Source organism: Neomonachus schauinslandi, chromosome 10 (genome assembly GCF_002201575.2).
Source record: "Neomonachus schauinslandi chromosome 10, ASM220157v2, whole genome shotgun sequence".
Taxonomy (NCBI): Eukaryota; Metazoa; Chordata; class Mammalia; order Carnivora; family Phocidae; genus Neomonachus; species Neomonachus schauinslandi.
In genome coordinates this window covers 5,646,428-5,660,876 of record NC_058412.1, presented here as the reverse complement: position 1 = coordinate 5,660,876, position 14,449 = coordinate 5,646,428, and positions in this window count along the sequence as shown.

Sequence of the window (14,449 nt, the reverse complement as noted above, 5' to 3'; positions counted from 1 at the left end):
GACCCCACTGGAGCCTGACGGGGAATGCACTTCCTTTCTCACGTGCCATGTCCTGCCAGTAAGTTCTGGCTTCTCTGAGCAGCTCTGTCTTTGCTCCCACTACCCTCTTCTGCCTCCACTCTCCAGCTGGTCAGATCTTATTTTCTCCCTTAGGATTCTAGCTCAAAGGTCTCTGTGAAGTCTTTCCCAGCTTCTGGGCTAGAATTAATCGTTCCCACCCCCTATGCTCCCCAGCCTTGCATATGCATTGTTCTACAGGTCATTTGTAAATGCAGCTGCCTGGGGGATGGGGCAGGCCAGGGGCCTTGTCTCACTCAGCTCCACATCCTCGGCAGCAAAGAGGGGTTTCAGAGAGGGCTGCTGAGGAGGGGGATGAGCAGTTGCTCTTGTGCTCTTTCTTTGTCCAGGTGGTACACACCTTTCCCACCTGGCCATCCCCGCCCCTCCTGATGATACAGCAAGGGGGGCGGTGACACCACATTTTGGGTCAAGAAACTGAGGTTTAAAGAGATTTAGTAATATGTTCAAGATCACACAGTGTTAGGATGGAGGCAAGATTTGAACCCAGGTGTTTAATTCCAGAGCCCTTGATTGGATACGGTTCTGTGGGAAAAACCTGTAGCCAGGCCTGGTGGAAGCAGCTGGTCAGTGGCCAGGGATGGTGCTTTGAGCAGGTGGCCCCGGCGTGTGGCTCACTGCGCTGTACACTAGGGTTCCTGTGAAATTGGGTGGAATTGGCCACGGTCTACGGCTCCTTAGCCTTCTGGTCGTGAGACAGGATTGTGCAGGGGCACGGAGTGTGCAGTGTGTGGACAGAGAGTGGGTCTGAGTACCACGTTCGCCAGCTGGTGCCCTACAGGGTTGCAGTGACCCACGTATGGCACATGTGACGGCACTGGACACGCAGAGCAGATCAAAACACTATCTGGAGTCTTACAATAATGCTTATTATTTTGCTTTTGCCCCGGGACTGCCTGGGAAGTGCTTTTATGAGAACTAACAATTCCCAATGACTTCCAAAAGGAAAGAAGTAAAGATTGTAAAGGATAATTCAAACTTGGTGCTTTTAGAAGCAGTTGGACTCAAGTTCACCTGACAACTCGTTGTCAGGGGAAAATATTTTAGAGCAAGATAGGTGCAATACTGGGGCACCTGGGTGGCTCAGTCGTTAAGCGTCTGCCTTCGGCTCAGGTCATGATCCCAGGGTCCTGGGATCGAGTCCCGCATCGGGCTCCCTGCTCAGCGGGAAGCCTGCTTCTTCCTCTCCCACTCCCTCTGCTTGTGTTCCCTGTCTCACTGTGTCTCTCTCTGTCAAATAAATAAATAAAATCTTAAAAAAAAAAAAAAAGGCACAATGCTGCCAGTGGCCAAATCCAGCCCTTGGCCTGTTTTGTACAAGCCATGAGCTAAGATGGCTTTAACATTTTTAAAGTGTTGTAAAAAATTTCCTTAAAAGGGTAAAGCCAGACAAGAGACGGTGGTGAGACAAGTGCCCTGTGTGGCTGGCAAAGCCTGAGAGAGTCCTCTCTGCAAGAGCATGCTGACCTCTTTCCTGGAGCACTGTTTTTCCAAGTGCATTCTACATCTCCGCATCCAGCCAGTCTGGGAAATGCTGGACAAGGCAAAGGTAAGCACACAACTGTGCTGCCAGGCCCTGAGGAGCCTGCAGACCTCCAGATTTATTTGACCTAGGAGCTCCTCCTTCTCAGGATCACCTTGAGAACATGCGTCCCAAGACTGCAGTTTGAGAAGCGCTGATGTACGAATGTTAATACGAAAGCCTCTCCACTGGTTAAAGTCTAAAAGAGAAAAGTACAGGCAGAAGTCACAACGATAGCCAATTTTTGAAGATGCCAGTCTGGTAGGTTTGACACAGGAAAGACAGAGACAACCTGACCTGTCTCAGCTGCTTTTCATTTCTTGTGGGGCAGGTAGTGCTTTAACTGCACCACAGTGTCAAAATTCATATGGAAAAATTATATTATCCCAGGCAAATGCCTTGAAAGTGTTTTAAAAGGCCAGGCCATCAGTCCCTGAGGTTCACCCTTGGGACATGTGATGTTTGCACAGAAGAAAATTCTTAACAGACTAGAGCGTAAGTCAAGCCAAGCTGACCGGTTTGTTGAGCTCCCAGGCCACTAGCAAGCCTTGATTGATTATTTAATGAGGAGTCCTTAAAAGGCCAGATCTGGCCAAGGTAGACAAAGTCCAGCCAACGATGAGCCAGAATTATAACAGGGCTCAACCTTCCTTCCTTTTGTCACTTCAGACATTTACAGGTACCTGTTATGGGATAGGCATTGTACTAAGTGCTGGCAGATACACATATAATCGAGACATTTTTTGCCCTCTAGAAACTTGTAGTTAATTCATAAAGTTGGTATTTATTAGCCACTGACTCTATGTCCTGCAAGAAAACACAGTAGATCTGAGGCTGGTCTTTATGGATCTTCTGATTAGCAGAGAAGACAATGTGGAGCAAGTGACTAAAGTACAGTGAAGCTATATCCTAGGACCAGAATGTTGAACAAAACAGACAGTCCCTACCCTCTTGGAGGTCACAGCTCCATGAAGAAGACAGACAAGTGCATCAAAGTCACAGGGCAGGGGCCCTTACAGGAAAGATACTAAAGTTTGCTGTGAGCCATGATGTTGATTGGGGGGACGGTGAGGAGCTATTTAGCTGGAGAAGAACCTTTTGAAGGCAGGGGGGACTAAGGTGTTCACAGGCTTCACAGGTAGAGAAGGGGGAAGGACATTGCAGGCAGAAGGAATGCTGTCTGTGAAAGCCGAGAGATGTGAGAGAGCATGGCGTGTTAGGGCAGGGGGTCCTGGACCATGTGGCCTGGGGACTGGGACTGGGAGGGGTCTGTAGGCCAAGCACGTGACCTGTCCTTAACGCTGTTGTTGGGGGCATCTCAAAAGACTTAAAGTATGTGAGCGATGACCAGTGCTACTGAAGTTGGATTGAGTCTATGTGCTTCTTGCTGATTTGTCAGATTGGTTGAAATCTCCAAGCCAGTTACTTCGTGCTGGGGGAGTTTCCTCATAGGAAAGTGTCAGGCTTTGTGCAGTTTCATAGTGTGCTGTTTGAGAAGGCAAGGCATCATTGAAACCACAGGCAATATGGCAAGGGACAAAATTTCAAAATTCACTTGTTTTGAATCTTATCAGTATTGTAATTATGAAGTCAGCTGCTCTCTCAAAAATTAGGAATGTGCTTTTGTAAAATGACACAGATAAGAACTTGCTGATAAAGTTATAATTTGGTTCTTACAAAATGTGTTGGGACATGCATGGTCCTTGGCCAAAAACTTTAATCTGTAAATCAAGAAACATTTGGTGGGTTCTTGTTGATGCTGCAGCGCATCCCTCTTTTCAAAGTACCCTCTTACACAAATTCATCTTTTTTAAAGGTGAAAATTTGTCTGGGTCTTACTTAAGTGTTTGGCAAGCACCCTTTAGTTGAGTGCGGCGTGCGTGGGTGTGGAGGAAGGAGCGTGGCTTTAGCTGCCAGCCAGAATTCTGGGTCTGGTTCTTCCATTCACCAGCCCTCTCTCTCAGGAAAAGTCTCAGATTTTCATTCATTATAATAGTTTAAAAAACTGAGAGGGAACTTGGACACAGTTTAGTCTGCTCCTTTAATTTATGACTGAGGCCCTCGAGGCCCATCGGGTGAGAGGCAAGGGTGGCTCTTGTTCTTCATGTCCTTCTGTCCTTTCTGTGCCTCCTCATCCCTCATTTATAATGGTAATTTACACATTATGATAGAAGTGGTGTATTGTATGGTGACTAACGTAACATAATAATAATAATAATAATAATAAAAGAAATGGTATATTAGCTATTGAGAGGTTTTAGACGATGTGTCTACTTCTTAAACACCTGCTAGGTGGCAACTACTCTGTTAGGTACTTACTACTAAAGAAGGGGCTAGAGATTAATATTTACTGAGTTTATGTGTGTATGTGTGTATATTACTTGTCATGTGACTTAGTTCACATAATCCCTAAAACCATTGGAGGTTAGGCATTTTTATTGCTAATTCATTACTGAATAAACTAATAAGCTGCAGATGAAGTTACCTGACCAAACTTATAAAGAAAGAAGTGGTCAGTGGCAGTATTTGAGACCAGGTTATTCTGACTCCAGGGTTCTAGCCCTTCCCTCGTAGGCTGCTGACTCCTGCCTGTGAGCAGCTTTGTTCTGAAGGTCCAGGGTCAAAAAGACATTCTCAACATTAGCTAGTGTTTATGGAGCACTTACTGTCTGTGAGGCACTGGACAAATGTACAAGTGTCGCCTCCTTCCGTCCTTACCAGCAGTCCCATGAGGAGGTCCTATCATGAAACGGTTCTAGAGATGAAGAACCACAGGCGTCAGGGTAGGTGGCCTGTCCCGCCTCACCTAGGGATGCAGAACTGGACAGTTTGCAGAGCCCTGTTCTTCCTCCTCCCCATGGCCATCTCGAGCTTTGTTCTGCCAACAGAGATGAGTATCTGTGGGTGTTTCAAAGATAGTATTTGGCAAACCTTTAGGGTTCATCACATAGTAAGAATTCATTTTTTTAATTATGTTGATCACCATACATTACATCATTAGTTTTTGATGTAGTGTTCCATGATTCATTGCGTATAACCCCCAGTGCTCCATGCAGAACGTGCCCTCTTTAATACCCATCACCAGGCTAACCCATCCCCCCACCCTCCCTCCCCTCTAGAACCCTCAGTTTGTTTTTCAGAGTCCATCGTCTCTTGTGGTTCGTCTCCCCCTCCAATTTCCCCCCCTTCATTCTTCCCCTCCTGCTATCTTCTTCTTCTTCTTCTTTTTTTTTTTTACATATAATGTGTTATTTGTTTCAGAGGTACAGATCTGTGATTCAACAGTCTTGCACAATTCACAGCGCTCACCATAGCACATACCCTCCCCAGTGTCTATCACCCAGCCACCCCATCCCTCCCACCCCATCCCCCACTCCAGCAACCCTCAGTTTGTTTCCTGAGACTAAGAATTCCTCATATCAGTGAGGTCATATGATACATGTCTTTCTCTGATTGACTTATTTCGCTCAGCATAATACCCTCCAGTTCTATCCACGTCATTGCAAATGGCAAGATCTCATTCCTTTTGATGGCTGCATAATAAGAATTCATTTTTAATTTTCCATTCAAACCCAATATGTGAGGGGCGCCTGGATGGCTAAGGTGGTTAAGCAGCTGCCTTCAGGTCAGGTCATGAGCTTGGGGTCCTGGGATCAAGTTCCGAGTTGGGCTCCTTGCTCAACAGTGAGTCTGGTTCTCCCTCTCCGTGTTCACTCTCTCTCTCTCACATAAATAAAATCTTTTAAAAAAGCAGTATGTGTGCACTCACACATGCATACACGTGCACTGACTCTCACACGCATGCACTCACACACATACACACTCATACACGCAGACACATACACTCACATATGCATACACACGCATACACACACATGCACACACACACAATGACAGGACAAAAGTTTGGTAAGACGGTACTTACCCTTAAAATAGCTCAGGTCTCTCCGTCAGCACTCCTGGCATCAGGCTGGATGATTCTCTTATTGTGGGGCCGTTCTGCGCACTGGGGGATGTTTGGCAGCGTCCTTGGCCTCTGCCCACTGGATGCCAGTAGCACCTCCCCCCTCAGTTGTGACAACCGACGAGGAGCGTCTGCACACATTGCTCCCCTAGGGAAGCAGATGCCTCTGGTCGGACGCTAATGCCATGGATGACACACTCATGTATTTTCCGTACTATTCTATGTTATATTTTATTTATTAAAAGAGAAAATCTGGTTGCAAACTACTAAATCTACCTTATGTTCACCAGTAGGTCTTGGTTTGCCATTTGGAAATCACTACTGTAGGATCGTGGGATTCCCGGGGCGTTTTATAAAGACAGGGAGGTAGAAGATAGTGACTTTCAGGGCCAATGTGTTGCAGGAATTTAATAATTAATGAGGAGAGCAGTAGTACAAATTTGAAAATACAAATATAGTATCTGGAAGGTCTTACTTAGTGGGGGACTGAGCCTTTCAAAATATGAAGATGGTAGACACTTTGGGAGACATAGTAAATTGTTGAGAGCTGAAGCCTCCTCCTGAGCATCTGGGGAGGGATAATGCAGCTGGTAAGAACGTACTGAGTCCTCTCGCGGCCTCCCTGAAGAGTTGGAACACAGGTGCCTTCAGGATCTGAGAATGTAAAATGATAAAAGGGTTTTTTTCAGTGAAAGATTTATTTGTAAATTCTACCCATAAAAAAGACAGGTAACTATAAAAAAAGTAAAACAAGTAAATATAACGAGAAAAACCTACAAACAGGAGGTTTTTCTCTCCTACTTAAAGGGAGGGTGGGACAGTACAGAATTTTATTACAGCTCCAAGTTCCAAAGCAGGCTCAGTATCAACAATGAAGTAGTGGGGCCTTCGTGAATGCTCTCGTGGTTTAGATACCAGTGCAGAGTGAGGCCCATCACGAGCATCTAAGGGTCTGGGGAGGTCAGACTAGAACAGTGGTCTGGAGTAATATAGGTCTGAGTTTGAACCCAGGTTCTAATGTGTTATTTGTTTCAGAGGTACAGATCTGTACTTCAAGACCTTGGTCAAAATACTTGGTTACTTCAATCTTCATTTAGCCTGTCTTTAAAACAGGGATGCTAATATCTGTCTCAAAGCTGTCTTGAGGCTTATAACTGCCGTGGGCATTAAAAGACACAAGCCCTACATTGCCTGGCACAGAGTGTGTATTCAGTAAATGCCATCAAAATAAAAACCACCATTATTACGGTGGGTCACAGTGATACCTAATACAGTCCTAGGACTGTGGACCCTGTCGGCTTGCTCTGGGTAGAGGGTGGGCTGCTGGGAGCCATGTTTTACAGTGATCACCCGGTGAGCTTTGCCCAGAAACAGCAGCTGCTGAGCAGAAGCCCCCCACACCTCCATAGTGAGAAGTTTCAGGCTTTCAGGAAGGAGTCTCAGAGAAAGAACCATGTGAATCACTACCACACCATGTTTGGGCAGCGTCTTGGGGGAGGAGGCACTTTTGAAAACAGGCTGGGAGTGCCTGACCACTTAGCTACTCATCCGCTTGAAGGGAAATAGGGAGAGTTTGTTACACGGTGTCGGGTCAGCCGTTTGTATGAGGAGGCGTTTTGAATTTGCGTCTGTTGGCTGCGCCTTTGAACAAGTCTGCTGTAGAAGTTGGTGTCAGTCAAGACTAGCCTCAAACTAGATGCATGTCCAGCTAAAGAAATGTGCTGCTGGAAGTCACAGCGGTGGCTGACCACTCTGCACGTGTGCTTGCCCAGCAGCGTTGCCTAGGAACACCCTGTTAGCAAAGAGAGCCCCCGGTCAGGCTGGAGCAGTTCCCAGACAGCCGGCTAGGAAAGATAATTTGCAATGGGAGAAAGTCTAATATCTGTCCCAGTATTTTCTCTTTTCTCTTGAGTTATTTTTTTTCATACTGAAAGAGATAATTTTGGAGAAGGAATGGTAGATGTGGTGGGTACTTCCTTTGAGAAGATGGATGGTTAAATGAGAGAAAACCAGTAAATATATTCCATATGCTATAGAGTAACTGTATAAATGCACAGTTTGTCAGATTTACTAATGAGATAGGCAAGCCAGGGGAGAAAATGGTAAAATTTGGATATTAAAAAAAATGATGCATTCTAGAAATTTCCAGCAAGTGCAGCTAGGAAAGGAGACCCTAGAACGTGACAAATGTATCTTCCACCCAAGTGCTGACATAGGTCAGAGGGTTCCAGAATATCGTAGTGCGCAGCAGTAGCTGTTCTGGGTGACAGCACTCAGCACCATTTTGGATTTTGCCTCTCAAGGGACATTAAGATGCTTTTAAAAATCTCATCCTTTGTGACTAATGGAGTTAGAAGGCTCTCTTTATTTATTTATTTATTTATTTATTTATTTATTTATTTATTTATTTATTTATTTATTATTAAGATGCTTTACGAAGGCCAAAAGAATATCTGGAGGAAACACTAAGATAAAACCAGTAAGAGTGATTTAAGCTTGAATGCTTACAAAATCACTCAGCCCATTGGATGCCAGACTCCCCCCAGTTAATGAGACTGTGAAACTCTTTTTTTTCCCCAAATGTATGCCCCAGCAAACCTGTTCTGTAAAATAAGTCCAAGCACAGCTGACCCATGCTCCTCTCCCCAGTGTACCCTTCAGGCACCAACCCGACTTCCCGCCTTGACCCAGAGTCCCTGACAGGTACGCCTGCTGCTCTGTGGAGGGCTGGGGCTCCCTCGAGGTGGCCATCCTCCTGCGTGGTGTCAACCGGGAGCGTCCTAATGCCTGAAAGGAAGAGATGTTTTGTAGGACCGGTTCTGTGGAACTTGGGGTCCACAGATATCCTCCTTGAATTTCCAGTACACATTTTCAGCACCTTTTTTTTTTTTTTTTTGGCAAATCCAGTCCCTGCTCGTGTGTGAAAATATCCAAATAATGATGAAATGCTCTGGTTGAATTCTAGTCAGGAGGAACTGACATCCTCTCCTCACCTGCTCATTTACCTTGCTCTTCTCTTCTGGAACACGAAGGTGGTCAGCATCAGGGTCAGTCTCCAGAGCACCATGCCTCTATGTGAATATGTTCACAAGAAAAAAGAAGAGCGCTGCCACTGAAAAATATTATTCATGGGGCACCAGGGTGGTTTAGTGGGTTAAGCGTCCTACTTGATTTTGGCTCAGGTCTTGATCTCAGGGTCTGGAGATGGAGCTCTGTGTCGGGGCTCCGTGCTCAGTGGGAGTCTGCTTGAGATTCTCTCTGCCCCTCCCCCGACTCGTGCTCTCTCTCTCTCTCTCTCTCTCTCTCAAAAAAATAAGGTTATTTTATGAGCTTAATACTGTGTGTGCGTGTGTGTATATATATGTGTACATATATATATGTACGTGTTTTCTCTCTTTTATTACTGGCTGCAGACAGTTAACAGTCTGGGGTCCCAGCTGCTTTCAGAACTGAAACTAAGGCTTTGTTGCAAATTTGAAAGGTTGTACAATATTTGGGTGTCCTACAACTATTGGAAGGAAGTTGCTCTTAGATAGGCTGAGGTTCAGTGTTCTTATGTTTAGCTTCTGGAGTAAAGTGGGATTTTCCCTTGATCAGTGAAGGAGAGTTTGACTCTTCAAAGGCCAAAGTGATTTCCATTTTCTCTCCACTCCTGCCTTCCTGTGATCAACTTCTGAAGAGAGTAGAGAGCTTGAGAACACACCAAAGGGAGATGTTTCCCCCTGAACACACATAGGTACTTACACTGCATGCCTTTTAAAGTGATAAACTGTAATTGTTTGAAACCTGGCTCCCTTCCTTTTCCTCTGTAAGAAGTAGAAGTCTGCCAATTTGAACTTTAATGGTCTCAGCTGTTTTGGAGTGTGTAATCACATTGTTAGATTCATTTTGCAGCTGGACTAGTGAATTATAGTCATTCAAAAACCAGCTTTACCTGGTTGACTCTGGTTTTCCAACATCTGCACCCACATGGGCATATATATGTACCTCTGGCCCACCTCAGCTAAGGAAGTCTTTAATCCTGGAGGAAATTGTTATTGCTGTTATCCTGGTACTCTCCGACCGTCGTGTCTTCCCTCTGAGAGGTCCCTTAGCCAGCTAGAAAGGGGGCTCGTACACACGGAGAAAGTCTTGTCTGTGTGGCGCCTGCACTTCCTATGTCTGCGAATTTTGTCAGGGGTCCTGACAATCAATGAGAACTGAAAATGACTAGTCACAGTTGTGGATCTCTCTTTAAGTTCATGGTCAGGACAGCTTCCCCAGAGAGCCATATCTGAGGGCGGCCATCAGGGCTGCGCTGAATACAGTTTTCAGCCAGATAATGGCGTTTCAGTCTGGGGCTCAGCAAACACTGTGACATTCCCTTTGTTTAATTAAAGTTCTTTCCAGCTCTCAAATGTTGGCTGATTTGCGGAGCTGCCTTATAGTTCCTGTCTCTGATAGATGATGCCATTGGTGTTGAAATCTTTACAGCTGATCTGCGCAAAATGTTTTCAACTGGGCCAAACAGAGCCAAATATTACCCTTCTTATGATCAATAGATTTCTGAATCTCCCTGAATCAGGGATGGGCTCAGTTTTCTTTTATCCCAGTCGGTACGTGCAAGTGAATTCACATAGAATTTGAGGAGCAGGAACTCAGAACAAGGAACCAAGCCCCCTACAGCGGAGCGGAGAGGTATCAGAAAAGCTGACGGAAGGGAGCATCTCTCAGCAGAACGGAAAGCAGGTTTGGCCTGCTGGAAAGGACCCTTGCATGTGGCTCCTGGTTTGCTTGTTGTCCCACGTCATGTGGAGGAATGGAGTAGCGGAGGGACTATTCAGTAAATGCTTCCTGAGAGTTCTGCTTGTTCTGTTGAGACACAGCAAGAGCTCAGAGCTCCTGTTCCCCCAGTAGCCTGTAGGCAGGCGTAGAGATGGCCTTGCCCCCCAGCCAGAGCTTGGGGAGGACTCCAGGTCCCTTGCTGGATGTTTGCCAGTGGCATGGAGGGTGTGTGCATTTCTTCCCGGGTTGGGTTGGGGACAGGAGGAGATGGAGGAGTCTTGAGAGATTGACAGAGGTTTGCGGGGGAGGGGAAGACATTCCACCTCCGAACCCTGGAGGACAGAGGCCCAGACACGTGGCATAGCTGGGACCAGGTAACTCAGGCAGCCCTGCTACCCCATGAACTACACGGTTACTCTAGAACTTTGGCTCATCTACTTAGCCTTCTGAGCTTTGTTTTCCTCATCTGTAAATGGGAGATGATGCCTATATCTGGAAAAGTAGGGGAATCATAAATAAGGCATGAAAATATCCCCTGTTTTGCCCAAATCTTGTAAAATATATCTAGAGCAAAGGCCTCCTGAGGGAATTTGCTGGTTCCATGTCTCAACTCTGTTCCTTGCTGCATTCTGTTCCCGGTTTGGAAAGGAAATTAGGAAGAGCCGCTCTTTTCCCTGTGGGGGCAAAATGAGTGTCATGTGATTTCACTCTGTACTGACCCCTTCTTTCAAAAATTTGAAAACAAACAGAAGAACTGGAGTCAGGAAGTAGAGGCTGCAGACTTCCCACAGGCCAGTAGAGAGGACACTATGAAACCTTGGGCGCTTACAGTCCACATTTTTTCTTTTTGTTCACATGAGTCTGGCCCCATGCCCTGGACCCAGCTAGCAGCCCACAGCTGCTGCAAACTGATTTATCCACTGATGATCGTTGGAATTGCTGTCTGTAACGGCAGAGAGACACTGCTTTTCAGGCTGTGTTTGAAAGACACGATGAAATTTTCTTAGCTCCTTTCTGTTCTTTTTGCCATCTGGCATTTTGGGGTGCTGAGTATGGTTAGCAACTATTGATTTTTCAAGTAGGTATTCTTTTGAGAGGTGCATTTTTGGAGGAGTACCAGGGATGATAGGTTACAGGATTGCCATAAAACACCCCAAGACACCTGCCATGCTGGACTGCCAAGTTCATTGCTTTCTTTTGAAAAGGCCTTTATGAATTCCTTTCTGTTCTTCTCATTCCTTACCCCTTTAAGACATGGTGAACCAGGGGCGCCTGGGTGGCTCCGTCAGTTGGGTGTCTGACTCTTGATTTCAGTTTAGGTCATGATCTCAGGGTTGTGGGATCGAGCCTCACGTTGGGCTCTGCGCTCATCCGGAAGTCTGCTATCCCTCTCCCTCTGCTCTTCCCCCTGCTCACATGCACTGTCTCTCTAAAATAAATAATAAAATCTTGAAAAAAAAAAGAAGACAACGTTGAACCAGGAAGTGAGGAGAAATCTTTCCTGATCTAACTGATCTTATCCCCTGCCCGGTTCAGAAACTGGTCAGCGGGCCTTGGAACTGAGCCAGGACATGGAAGTGCCTCTAGCCAGGGGGTCACTGTGGGAGGTCACTATGTGCTGCTCAGCCCCAGTGCACAGCCTTCCAGGAAGGAGCTCAAATGGGGCATGAGGAAGAGGACAGTACAGCCCAGTGGGACTAGTGCAGGGCTTGGAGTCCAGCGGACCTGGTTTGAGCTCCCTCTCCATCACTTTCTAGCTCTCAGATGAGCCGTTTCATGCTTTTGAGTCACAGGTACTTGGTCTACACAATGAGCACAGTACAGGCCACCTTGGAAGAGTGTTGTGGGCACTGAGTTAGTTGGGGTAACATCTGGAAGACCTCCCTGATAGCAGCACGTGGGAACTGCTCATGCGGCACCGAGCACTGTGATTAGTTTTTATCTGGGCGGGAATGGGGTAGTTGGAGTGGCCAGAGGCTGTCTGGGAGGGGACATGGTTTTTGTAGGAATCCTCTCCCTCCTCTTGCCCCCTGCCCCTTGGGAGGGTGTTTTCCCTAGACGTGGCAGCTCCACCTGCAATTCCAAGTTCAAGATCCCATTCTCAGTGGCTTCTAGAGTCTTCTGATGAGACTCACCTGGTCTGACTTACTCTGAGACTGTTTACCTGCATGCTGTAGCTAAATTGCTCATGAGAGCCATTTGTAACATCACAAAAGAGAGGTTACATCAATAAAGAACAGGATAGAAAGGGATTGTCTGCCAGGGGTGAGATCCCTGTAAAATTGAAAGCCACTTTGTACCGCATGTGTGATGTCTCCCGGCCTTGGGGATTTGAGTACCACCTAAGACCTGGTGCCCTGTGGCCCAGGAGTCACCTCAGCATGTCCTGTGTCCCACATGGAGTTCCCCCCGCCTGCCAGCCCGGGTTAGAAAGTAGCACCAGAAATCCAGTCACCCATATTGTGCATTGCCAACAGCACATTTCCAATTAAGAGCGTGAGTTTGTGGGTATGAATCATGCACTTTGTATAAATTCTGCTATGTGATGATTTATTTTCTTGACACCAAATAAATTACACACAGTGAACTTGGCCTACATTTATACTACCTCGTCTATGGATCCTTGGTTAACATAAAGGGAATTGATTAGCATGACAACTAATTTAGTGGGTGATGAGGACCCTATAATTTGGACCCTGTAGGCAAATTATTTTAAAGAAGTGAAGAGTCAAAATAGCTTTTATGAACCAAAGGGTTTTATAATTCCTAGAGGTTTTTCCAGATTTAGAAACTCACCTAATGTGTGCAATACAGAGCTTAACCTCCCCAATGGAAACAAGGCCCCAAGCCAGCGCACTTGAAAATCTGAAAGAGGTGCTGCTTATACATAGCCCTCAGTGACCTACTTGCCAGGCCCTACTTCTCTTCTGTCTGCACTAAGTACAAAAAAGGAAGATTTAAAAGCAGAGTTTGATTTTGAAATTGACTTTGTTGTATAACCAAAGCTACCACTGGCCCATTCTTAAAACTACTTTTAATACCAATATCCCTTTAAAAAGAAGTCGTGTTACAACCTGGTAACTTGTACCATGTTCCTGGGACCTGATGCTAGTTGCTGACAACAGTTGACTTGCCTTCACTTTCTTCCTGGAACAAGTGCTATTAGATTAGAGGTCTTGCAATCACAGACCTGCAAGCAGATCGCCCCCCCACCACCTCTGCCATCCTTAAACATGAAGATGGACGAACTAAGCCCAGAGAGAGTTAGCATTTTGTTCCATGACACACAGGACAATTACGTATGGTTGTAACCACATGGAGAACACAGGGTCCCCAAAGACATTACAGTTGGTTCTCCTCCCTTGCTCCCAACCCACTATGTCTTTGATGTGCAAAGCAGCTAGTCTGTGGACCAGCATCTTGACATCATCTAGCAGCTTGTCGTAAATTCAAAATCTCAGGCTCCAGCCCAATTGACCACTTCTATGAAACTGGAAAAGAAAAAAAACAAAACAAAACAGTGAAACTAACTCCTAATTTGTATCCTATTAAATTCTGTGAAATGTTGGCCTTGATTATCTTTATCTCCACACAATTAGCTGAACCTACCCTCACCCAACGCACATGTACATTTCTGCATCCATCCTGCTAAACTTTTTTTTTTTTTAAGATTTATTTACTTATTTTTAAAGAGAGAGAGAAGGAGAGAGTGGTAGCGGGGCAGGGAGGGGCAGAGGGAGAAAGAGAGAGAATCCAAGCAGACCCTGAGCTGAGTGTCCTGTGTCCCACATGGAGTTCCCCCTGCCTGCGAAGCCCCTATGCGGGGCTCAATCCCATGACCCTGAGATCATCATGCCCTGAGCCGAAACCAAGAGTTGGACGCTCAATCAACTGTGCCACCCAGGCGCCCCCCCATCTTGCCAAACTTTTAATTGGCCACCAAATGCTTTGGGTGATTTTTCTTCTAAATATCTCTGTGATACCCCCCTCCAACTCCTCAAATCTCCACCTCTTGCTCCCTGCCACCTGGCTACCCCTCTTCGATGTCCCTCCCCACTGACATTAGAGTGACTTATGAAACCCAGCCTGGTCATATCCCTTTCTCAACTTAAATTCTCTGT